The 12212-nt window shown below is 42.7% G+C and overlaps 1 non-coding gene across 1 annotated transcript; it reads left to right on the top strand.

Annotated features, from left to right (window-relative positions):
- Positions 1-1360: 1360 nt before the first annotated feature.
- On the top strand, positions 1361-1524 carry LOC144116582 (U1 spliceosomal RNA). The gene has a single exon (XR_013311910.1). It is a non-coding gene; the product is annotated as a U1 spliceosomal RNA (small nuclear RNA).
- The last annotated feature ends 10688 nt before the right edge of the window (positions 1525-12212 follow it).

Here is a 12212-nt window from a genome sequence, read left to right as displayed (position 1 = left end):
TCGGCAGAAGGCGGAAGGTAAACCGGCTGAATCAAATGCATGTCATTCATGTAACTCAAGTCGTAAAGAGAAATCTCAATACATGAAATCTCCCCACTACATCTCAAGTATGTGGGATTACAGCAGTAAAAATACAGGAATTAAATGTCGGACAAATTACATAATTTTCTTTTCTTCAGAGAAACAATTTCGAAATGCAATGCTTTAAAGCGGATGTAGTCGCAGTTGACGGTGTCCGCTTCGCTCAACTGATGAATAATTTGTAATTAATAGAGTTACTGTTGTACTGTGCGGTTGTTTTGGCTTGTATTACGTGTGTTGAACGTGAGAACGCTTTGTTTTGTAGTCACCATGCCATTGATTTTTTGTCTGTTCACATGTTTGTTTTTGTCATTATTTTATGCCACAAGCATGCTGGAATGCTACGGAACTGCCGGATATACTGTAAATAAATAGTTAAGGTCTGTAATGTGGGAGTTCAAACCCAAAAGAGGCAGTAAGAGCGCTGAAGAGGACAGAGAACCAAGGAGGATTGATCTGCTAGTCGAAATGAAGGTGATCTATGACTTTGTAGGGTTTAAGGTCCCAAAGCGACCCGGGCTATGAGGGACGCCGCAGTAGAGAGCTCCAGATCATTTAAACCACATGGGGTTCTGAACCATGAACTGGCATCGCACAGCAAAAGGGGATCTAGTATTACCTCTCTATTGAAATGCGACGGTGGCGGCCGGGATCTAACCGACTCCGAGGCGGATCAGGAGAGCTTTTATATATTTATTCCCAAATCTGTGGCTAAAATTATATTTCCGCAGGGATAGCACGAATAGCGTTAGATGTGCTTGCGCCTGGAAAATATTTAAACACCTAAGCCGATCCTTTCTCTATCGAAGTAAATTGTGCAATGCAGTCCTTTTTTTTAATAATGTCAATATTCACAAATACGCCAGTTCTAAATACTACGATACAGATATCCTGGCTGTGACGCCTTTCACAGCATCAATTCATATAGTTTTCTTCTTCTTCCTAAAAAGGCGCAGCGCGCGTGCTCTTCACGCACGTGGGGCAATCGTCAGCCCGAAGCAACTGCATCTCGAGAGTGCATGCGCTGCGCCATCAAAGCCGTCCTGCTAAGAGCGATTTGCAATGAAAAAAATCAGTGCATTAATCAGCCACATTTCCTATTTCGACCTATGATTTTCAGATCTGAAACGCCTAAAATTAGATCCTACATACGCCCTATTTTATCAATACCACGTGGGATCTTCTGAAGATACTTTTCACCAAGCATCTGTTCTCACAGGGGAAGTGATGGTGGACGCTTTAGACCGGCCACCAAGCAATCAGCGATCCCGGGCATCTTAACTTTACCGGGTGCTGGGACTTCGGTGATCAACGAGGCCGAGTCCACGGGTGGAGGCCGGTGCATTGCATTACGGCCGGCTGAAGCCCGTCTCTTTTCCTAGATGGGGAAGCTGTGGCACATAATTTTTGGTAGTGGTGTTTCGGCGTGCGCGCCAGCCCCTGCCGTAATCGAATAAAAAGAGAGATCACATGACACTTTCAGTTTTCGCGGAAGGACGATGCATGCAAATCACAGATACGCTTAATTTAGGTGACATTAAAGCGCGAAGCGTAAGCAGTGAACTCCTACCCATCGCTAGGCATCCTCTGAGCGCCAGTGCGTCCTTAGCTTTATAGGTCCCCCTGCACCTGCGACGGTTAGGGAGCCATGTACTGGCATGTATGTTTATCTTACGAACTGTCATGTATGTTTCTTTTACGGTCTGTTTCCGCTGGCGTTTAGAGATTTTGATGCGAATTTGTTGTGAACACGGTGTCTCCGTGGTAGTGCTGTTATGAAACTGAAACCATATTTATGACAATATTTGGGTGAACTTCCAATCTTACTGCATTTTTGACTTTGCTGCGGTTTATTCCATAATCCATCCGTAAGAAACGAATAGCATTTATTCAAGGTGAGGTTGTGCTCTTGTACTAAGAGGTACTGCAGCCACAAGTAACGAAAAGTGGTATGGAGTAAACTTAACGAAATGAACTGCGGTGATGATAAATCAACACCGAAGTGTCGTTGAATTTGGAATCACACTGGTGGAATCGGTTTGCCATTTTTTTTCTCGCCTAAATAAAGGCACAACTTGAGGCCTTTTTGCAAGACAGCATACATAGTTCTCCGTGGTTGGTATATGCGAGGAGTCCCACGGCAGTCTGTTTTTTGTTATTTTGTTCCTTTATTCCTTCCTCAGACAATGTCTAAGAAGAGGCCAGGGCTAAATGCTCTGAGCCTGAAGAGGCCTTGGACTCTTCTAATAATTTTTTGCAGCAACGAACAGAACTCAGGCGTAATACTTCGGCCAGTAGTAAGGATACAATGTAAACAACTCTTTCAAAGGAAAAATTGTACCGCCCTGAACATCAGTCTCAAAAGATCGAACGTTGTAAGAATACGCGGCTTCTGCTGACACATCCAGGATTGCATGCAAAGGGCACAAGCAATAAAAAACATGAAGTGCGAAACTTGCAATGCAAAAATCTAAACCAGTATACAAGAAAAGCGAAGCCGAAAGTTCGGTGAGTTGGATAACGTTCATGACGAAAAGATAACGCACATTTAACACGCGTCATTCGCTTTCCGACATCGTGTTCTTCCTGTGCCATCTCTCCATCATGAACAACAAAAGCAATACTAGGACACCAGAATAATTTTTGTATCCAATGGCAAGCATTTCTTACCTTAATCCATGTGTAAACCGCGGAACACGTATTGGCGATTCAACCGATTTTGTCACGGCCTAGTAATAACAGGTATCAATGAGTTTTGTATAAACTTAATGAATTAACCAAGAAGTTTGGTTTGGGTTATAGGGCTATAACGTCCCAATGTGACTAAGGCTATGAGAGACACCGTAGTGAAGAGCTCCGGAAATTAAGACCACCTGGGGTTCTTTAACGTGCACTGACATCGCGCAGCACACGGGCCTCTAGAATTTCGCCTTCATCGAAATTCGACTGCTGCGGCCTGGATCAAACCCGCGTCTTTCGGTCCAGCAGCTGAGCGCCATAACACTCAGCCACCACACCGGCTAATTAACCAAGAAGTGTCTGCATTTCCATTCCTAAACAGTAAAGGATTTGTAGAAAACCATGTGCATTCCAGAGGTATTCAACACCTTAGCAGACAGAAAATTTAGCTTTTGGCGACCATAATTAGTTTGCACCACAGGCGTTCTCCGTTTATGATCACGGATCGGGTATGCACAGCTGTGTTCTCCTGCAGTGATAAGTGGTTTGATTCGATTAACCCACTGCAGCAGTTTAAAGTAGTAGACCTGGTTTGCATTTATTTATTTATTTATTTATTTATTTATTTATTTATCTTAAATACCTTACAGACCCTATGGGGGCATTGTGTAAGGGTGGTTACAGAGTAAGCAGCCTTCTAAAGTGGTATACAAAAAATACACCTCAATTCAGGGCTCACCAACATTATTACCAAGATAAAACCATAAAACACGAGCAACTGTAGTAATGAAAGGCCACAAAGGTACACTTAAGAAAAAAACATGAGTAAAACTTAACGTAAGGCATTAATACTAGAAAGTAAAATACACAAAGAATGAACATATCAGGGAGTATAATTCTTGAAGTGATATTCAGGAAAAAAGACGCAAAAAAGCAATAATATATACAGGTCATACAAGTGAACACACGACGCAGCATAAAATAGCAATTCACAGGAGCGAGATAGCAATACATCACAAATATCACAAGAAGTTCGAAGCCGATTGCAAAGTGTAAGAAACAAGATAAAGTTATTTGTAAGTGCTATTATGAACAATGCTCCTGTAGGAGATGACGAAATGTTTCTTGATCTGACTCGGAAGCAATGTGATCAGGCAGATTATTCCAAAAGCAAATGGCGGTAGGGAGTGCGGAAAAGTTAAAAGCATGTTTCGTACCGTACATGCGCGCAAAGCTTAAGTGGTTATTTAAACGACGAGACGTGTTCGAGGCGGTCTGGATAGGTAGTGTGGATTGTGTGGCATTATAAACATATTTGTGAAACAAGGATAACAGAGCGATATTACGGCGAAGAACTAAAGGCTGTATGGAATCATCGACTTTCATTTGCGTTACGCTGGAGTGATGGCTATAATTACGTGAAATCAAACGGGCAGCTCGGTTCTGGACTGATTCAATCATGTCGATTAAGTATGTAGGATATGGCGACCGAATGGAAGATGCATGCTCGAGCTGAGGACGAACAAATGTCAGATAGGCCAATTTGCGGATGTGGGAAGGTGAATTACTCAGATTACCACGTAGGTAACCTAATGTCCTTGAAGCTTTTGCGCAAACGGCTGTAATATGGTCTGTCCAAGAGAGGTTCTCGGTTAGGTGAACACCCAAATATTTATACGATACTGTATGTAACAATTCATTATTACTGACGTTGTATAAAAAATGTGAGTTGTCACGCTTACGACTAAAAGAAATTACCTGACATTTTGACACATTTAAAGCCATTAACCAGGTGTTACACCAACTATGAATTAGGCTAAGGTCATTTTGAAGGGCCAGGTGGTCGTCAGTACTGTTAATTGATCTGTAAATAATGCAGTCGTCAGCGAAAATACGTAAACGAGAAGAAACATTAAGTGGCAAATCATTTATGTAAATTAGGAAGAGTAAAGGGCCCAAAACACTGCCCTGAGGCACACCAGAAGTAACGTAAGTAGGACACGAAGCAATATTATTAACTACTGTGAACTGTTGACGATTCGAAAGAAAATTACGAAGCCATGTTAGAGTGAAGGAGTCAATTCGAAGTGCAGTTAATTTAGCAATAAGGCGACAATGAGCTACACGATCAAATGCTTTGGAAAAGTCAAGGAAAATGCAATCGGTCTGCTGGTTATTGTTCATGTTAAGGTGCAGATCAGTCGTGAATTCGAGTAACTGTGTCTCACATGAAAATCCTTTCCTGAAACCATGTTGATGGCGAAAAAAGAAATTATTGGACTCTAGGTGATTATAAATATGAGTAGCCATTATATGTTCGAGCATCTTGCAGCAAATGCAGGTCAATGAAATTGGACGGTAGTTTTCTGGGGATTGTTTATCCCCAGTTTTAAATAAGGGTATGATTTTGGGCATTTTCCAGTCATTGGGCAGCTGTCCCGATGACAAAGACTGCTTGAGTATATGGTACAGATTGTTACTGGATATAGAAATGGTAATTTTTTAATACCTTGGAACTAATATTGTCAATACCAGATGAAGTAGAAAACTTCAAATTAATAATAAGACATGCAATTCCCTCCACCGAGATTTCAATACATTTCATGAATTGCCAGTCAAAATCAGCAACATCAGGTACATTGGTATGATCCTCGCGGCTGAAAAAATCGATGAAAAAAAACGTATTAAGGGCACAGGGTAAGCCCTATACTTCCCATGCATTTTAGGCCATGTTGAGGTACATGTTTCTCACTAACTAATAACAGTAGGATAATAATACATATATCATTGTTTGCCAAATTGTGTGTTCTTTTTACTGAACTAGAATATTTGAATTGTGTTGAAAATTCGATTTTTAATAAAATTTTTTCCGGTAGTACACAAATCTGGCCTTTCTTTGCGCATTTCAAAATTCATAACAGAATAACTGCTCAGTGAAATTGCTTAATTCTAGTTCAGTAGTTGGCAACACTTATGTAGATGATTGCAAAAAAAAAATCAGCCGTCTGTCTTGAAAGGCATTGGAAATAATGGTACCTTTGTAAGAAAAAAACACTGTTTTGAGATAATAGAGCGTAAAGAGAAAAAAGATGTGAAAAACCATTTTTTATTCGCAGAAACGCCTCCATAGTAATTAGTTTAATACCCCCTGCTTCGTAGTCACTGTCGCTGTCTTTTTTTCGCTTTTCGGCTTGTCGTTTTGACTGTCGGGCCTCTTTTGTAAGCTGTCGTGTTGCTCGGTCCGCAAAGTACATGCGCTTATGGTCAGCTTCCCTCAGCCACTTGATGGTGTAGCTCCCTGGGTTCAATCCACACGCCTTCAAAACGTTGGCCCGTGCGATGCTACCATCAATAAATGAAAGAACAGCATCCAGTGTTGCCATCCGTAGGGTCCGAAGCCTAACAAACACATTCTTTGGCGCGCGTTCCCAAACAACATGGTTGAACGACTCATTTGCATTTTGAGTTCGCCCATGCAGGCACTTCTCTAGGAGCTCAGCCTTCGATAGCTCCCTATAAATGGGTTTGATAGCCTCCAAGACAGATGCAGGCAAACTGTCCTTGTGGAAAAATGGCTTGCCCTCTGACTGACTTCTGTTGAAGGCACACCACGTATCAGGTCCCTTTGGGCAAAGTCCATGGCATGGGTCATCGTCTGTGGCCGATAAGTGGAAGAAGGTTGCCCAAACGGCCTTTCGCATTTCATCCAGGTTTCCTACATTTCTTCTGATAGCCAAACCATAGTACGTCTGGAGCTTGTCTATTACTGCATCAGTCAGTCGGCCTCGGCCTGAGAGGCTCTTTCCATCAGAGAGTTTTCCTGCTTTGTTTACTTTTTTTAGCCTTCGTAACCTTGTGCTCATCCTTTTTTGCACGTGCCCTATGCACTCAACAACCTTGGATATTTCAGCGGAATCACCATATGGCATTTGTGCCTTCACAGCCATAAAAGCCTTGCTGTCACCATCCCCAAGGTATTTGACGTATCGAACGCCGTGAAGCTCCTCACTCCTGCCGAAAATTTTCAGTGCTCCTGCGACTTCCATTCCACCGCTGGTGCCTTGGTAGTTGCTTTGGCACACCTCTCTATGAAGGGGGTCACTGTTTGTACCCTTGATGCTGCACTTTGGACAACGTTTAGACAAAACCTCCACATCCAGCACTTTCCCAGAGTCTACACTGGTCGCAGAGACTATGCCGTTATTGGAAGTATGGCCTCGCTTCTGCCAGCTTCCATCAAGAGCAACTGCGATGTCTTTATCCCCCTCATTCAGCTGACACAGCTTCGTCAGCTGCCCTTTTCATCGACTCCTGAGCAGCAGCTTCGATGTGACCTAGAAGCTCTTGATTGTATTTCGCAAACTTTGTCGGCGGCTTAGGAAGGTTTAGCATAGCACAGAGTATATTTCCTGCAGCCATTCCCTTACCAATGGACCTCAAGGCATACACTAACCTGAGGTTGGCTTCATAGCGGCCAGAAGTAGTTTTCTTCGACGTCTCAAATCGTTGTGCGGCACTACACCCTTCACAGTTCAAACTGTAAACGCTTGCAACACCTACCCGTTTTGTCACAATTTCGATGAGCTCAACACTTCCATCGACCTCTCTGCACACACAAATCTGTGTAATTGCGGCAAAAATGCCGTCCATGTCCATTAAGGCATATTGGCTGCTGCTCTGTAGCACATCCTCTTCCTGGAAGCACAGAGAAAATCTTGAAAGCTTCGATGTCGAGGAGCTGGCGCGTTCGGCGTTCGGGATCTCATTCGGTCGTGGACATCCTTTTGCTTTTTCACGATGAGCGTAGCGGTTGCCGTGAAATTCACGCCTGACGAAGGCCTTCTTTGCCCTGGGCATCTCAACTTATCAGCAGCAACCAACACCGGCACAATTTACAATACTGATCGAAAGGGATAGCACTCGGACGCAGCACGGTCAGGTGATATAACTCGCCAAAACTTTTTTGGATTCGAATTTAAGAGAGAAGGTAAATCTGTGGAGAAATATTTAATTTTAGCTGCAGCAAAAGCAGAGCAGTACGTTTTTAAGCAAATGCTGTACCTTTCCCACGAAGGAGCATTATTGACGCGTTTAGCGGTATTGTACCGACGTTTCTTTTTATTCCTGAGCTTACGTAGGGCATTAGTAAACCAAGGATTTGTTTTGTCATTTGTTATCGAGATCAACGGGATATATTTGTTAATTAGAGTAGACATTTTATTCTTGAAACATACCCAGTTATCTTCCACCGAGTGATTATAAAAAGAAGGAAGTAGCGTGCGGTTGAAAAATACTTCAAGTTCATCGTTTAATTTAGAGTATTTTGCTTTAATATAATCACGTAACATTTTCTTTGTGATCCCTGAAAAGGGTAGTGGAACACTCATTGTTACCTGAAGAAGGTCGTGATCGCTAAAGCCGTTTAGATGAACAACAGATTCAATTTTTTCGGGGGTGTTGGTGAGTATAGGGTCTGGAATGTTAGTACCGCGGGTTGGTTTGTTAACGACCTGGAACAGGTTAACATCTAAAGTTAAGTTAAGAAAATCCACAGATGTTCGACAAGATGATGATAGATTACGCCAATTTATGAGCGGAGAGTTAAAATCACCGAATAAGTAAACAGAATGCGCAGGACAGAGCTGGAGGGCCGTGGTTATGCTATTGCGTAGTTCTGTAACGAAAGAAGTGCTGAAGTCAGGTGGACGGTAGCAAGCACCTACCGGTAGTTTGGTCGTATTTATTTTTACTTCAACCCACACAATCTCAAGAGATGAGCTCGAGTCGATAATAAGGGAAGATAATGACTTTTTAACTCCAAGATGAGCACCCGCGCCTCTCTTGCTAGTTCGATCTTTGCGGTAAATATTATAAGAATGGTTATCAGGAAGAATTTCGTCGTCAGTATTGTCAGGATTTAGCCATCTTTCGGTAAGAACAAGAATATTAGATTCGTTATCGTCAAGCAGAGAGCAAACTAATTTGCGCTTGGGCATGATGCTCCGTATGTTTGCGTAAGATAGTGTCAACAAAGACCCATTGATAGGTAGCTTTGACTGTGGAAGAGCCCGTGAGCAAGTGCTTATGTCTAGCTATCTTTGCGACATGACAACGGTATCAGTGTTTTTGTCGTATGCGTAAGTCTGATTCCTTATAAACAGCCGATCTGCTGACAGTTTAAAAGGAACTTTTTGAGGTTTGGAGAAGTCAAGCAGCTTCTTTCTAGCGTGTCGCGTAGCTGGGGAGAAATCTTCCCCGATTGAATATTTTAAGCCTTTTAATTTGTGTGCAGATGACAAGATGCGTTGCTTCTCTTTAAAAAAGTTAGTTTAGCTATTATAGGTCTGTTCATTCCTTCTTGGTATTTCCCAAGCCTAAGTACGCGTTCGAATTGCGAACTGATTGTTTCAGTTTGCTGTTTTTCAGAGCAGAATTTTATGACTTCCTTTTCAGTGGTAGCCCAGTCCTCATCAGGGTCATCTTCTATCCCGAAAATCAGCAAATTACTTCGTCTGAGCCTGTTTTCTGCGTCCTCACATATTGAAGTTATTGTTTGCAGCTGATCTGAGACATCACTTAAAGTTTTGATTCCTTTTTCCTTCATGCTCGAATCTACAGCGTTTTCTGAGGATGTGGCCAACTCAAGCGCCGCAACCTTGGCTGTTCGAATGATGAGTTCATTATTAGTGGCACCTTGTTTGTCCTTTGCGCTTTTTAATTCTGTCAAGAGCGCCTCTTGTGCGGCCTCTAGTTTCTGTATCGACTCAAGAGCCGAGGCAAACGCATCTGCCTCAGCTTTTGACATTGGACCTGGGTTCGTCTCAACGTCGCCAGAAAGCAAGAGGAGCAAATCAAACATTGCAGAGTAGAGCGAACACAGAAGTAAATTAGAATTAGAACTCTTTAAGACATCAATCCACTCAAGTGGACACGACACCGCGATCAAACAGCAGTTTTTACTCCTAAAGCATGCAGCACACCGAACGTAACTAACCTGCAATAACAGTAGCTGAGTACGCTGCATACTCGATGAGGTGTCGTGCCCGAAGTGGACGCTTGCTGGATGGCTTTTAAGTCCTCCTTCTGTGCTGTCCATTGTAGTCCCCAATCGCCATTGCCAGATGTGCGCTAAATTCTGGTCTGGATTCGGCGCCGTGATTACCAAGGCAAGCAGAGGTGGTGTCGCATCATCGGTGCGCAGTCTGCACGTGCCGGGAAGTGCTGAGCAAACGGCCCAAGTGACGGTCACCTGCAATAGCAGTAGCTGAGTACGCTGCATACTCGATGCGGTGTCGTGCCCCATGTTGTATTTAACGAAAAGAGGCCCTGTCCGTAAGTTGCGTCTATTGCCTCGCTAGTTCTCACACAAGCGTAGCACCTTTCTTGTGGGATAGTTAATTTATTATAATTATAAGCTGTCGTCGTTCCGTCGACCATTGATCCATAACATTGTATAGAAATAAAGAGAAAAATAGAATACCTGTTTTAAGGAGGTGGGTATCAGATTTCTGATTGTGTAGATTCTCCCAATTATTAGCGCCAAATCACCCTTTAATATATTAACATGCATATTCCATGAAACCTGTTAACTGAACCATAGGCACAAAAATTTTTGTTTTTTTACCATTTCTATCACAGTTTCGTCATAGGTCGCATTTATGGTTGAATAGTGTCTTCAATTTATGGCCTTAAATGTTATGTACTTTGTATTACTTGCATTTGTAATCAATTTGTTATTTAAAAGCCATCGTGATAATTTAGGCAAGTATTCATTAGCAGCCTTTTTCAAGCTTGCGTTCTTTTCTCCACTGAAGAAGACATTGGTGTCATCCGCATGTAAAATTGTGATGGTAAAGCCCGGGACTGAGGTAATATCATTGATGTATACCAGGGATAAAAACAGCCCTAAAATGGATTCTTGAACCACACCATAGAGAATTTGCAATTTACTCTATGATATACTGATATTGTTAACATGCTAGTAGCGATCACATAGATAAATTTTGATTAAACTGAGTGCTTTTCGACGTACGCTATGGATATAAAGCTTTTTATCAAAATGTGCTGTACAGTGTCGAATGCATTCTTGAGGTCCAAAAATAGCCCCTGGGTGCATATTGTCACATGCTTTGTGTCCACGGGGAAGCGGAGAATATCAGATCCGTAGAGGAACAGGAAGCTGCAAGGCCTGACCTGGTTGAGATCTCCGCCCCCGTCACTCAACCTCTTAAAAGGACGCTCCTGACTTACTCAGTGAATGCTGACTACGTAACAGTTGTGGTGGATGTGCTTGGTATCGATCCTATTACCTAGTACCTGAAGAAGTTAAAAGTTGGATTTTTGCTTAAAGGAATTGCTGAAGATAAATACAACTTCCTTTTTAGCAAAACCAGTTTGAAGTCTACGGCCGATGTCATCAAGCACTGCAGAACGTTCGATGCCTTGAAGCTTCTTCGCACTGCTACCAAAGTTGGGCGCCTGGCCAATGCAGTTCCGTCGCAAGCGTTGATGTCGCTGCTCCAGTGTCGATGGCTGATTAGACCCCCTGAACAATGTGCCTTTTCTTTCTTTTTTAGACTGTTTCAAGTTTTCATATTTTCCCATGTTGATTAAAATCTGGAACAACAGTGATTGTTCCTTGCGTAGTTTGCCTCCTGAAGAGTTTGCAAGTACAGAGCCTTTTCATATTAAGACATAATACCTTGTTCTTTTTATTTGTAACCACTCCTGCAATGCCGGTCACCATAGAGAGCAGTATGTGCAATAAAAAAATGACGAAATCCAAGCAGTGGTGTCACCCAGGGCCACCAGACGAAAAGAAGTTCAAACAACCTCGTTCTGCTGGCAAAGTCATGGGCAGTGTTTTTTGATATTGTAAGGGGATACTGCTGTGCGATTTCATTAATCCTGGGACAACAGTCCACTCAGACAGCTATTGTGCAAAAATTTGGAAACTCAGGCGAGCTATCCATATCCTCCGGGCAAGGACGACTGGCATCCCGTGTACCGCTTCATGACACAAAAGCCCGACCTCACGTCTCGCGCAATTCTGGAACTTTTGAGAAACATTGGGTGGACTGTCATGCCCCACCCCCCGTAGAGTCCAGACCTGGCGCCTAGTGATAATCACTTGTTCCTCAAGTCAAAAGAAATATTTGGTGGGCAACGCTTCCGGAGCGACAATGATGTCAAGGAAGAGGTGAAACGCTTCCTCAGCTGGTTGGCGGCGGAGTTCTACGATATTGGCATACCGAAATTGAAGCAACGTCCATTAAAATGCGTAGAAAAAAATGGTGATAATGTATACATCTAGAGCAAAGCATCATCTTTCCGATCTTGTAAATTTCTTTGCGTATAAACAATGCTGTGTGTTTCTAAAATTGATGGTAACCTTATTTCTCGATCAACCCTCGTGTGTGTGTCTGTGTGCTTGCGTGCGTGCCTGTGTGCGT

Source organism: Amblyomma americanum, chromosome 1, assembly GCF_052857255.1.
Source record: "Amblyomma americanum isolate KBUSLIRL-KWMA chromosome 1, ASM5285725v1, whole genome shotgun sequence".
Lineage (NCBI taxonomy): Eukaryota > Metazoa > Arthropoda > Arachnida > Ixodida > Ixodidae > Amblyomma > Amblyomma americanum.
The sequence above is the reverse complement of the archived record's forward strand: the minus strand, read 5'-3'. Positions and strand labels throughout refer to the sequence as shown.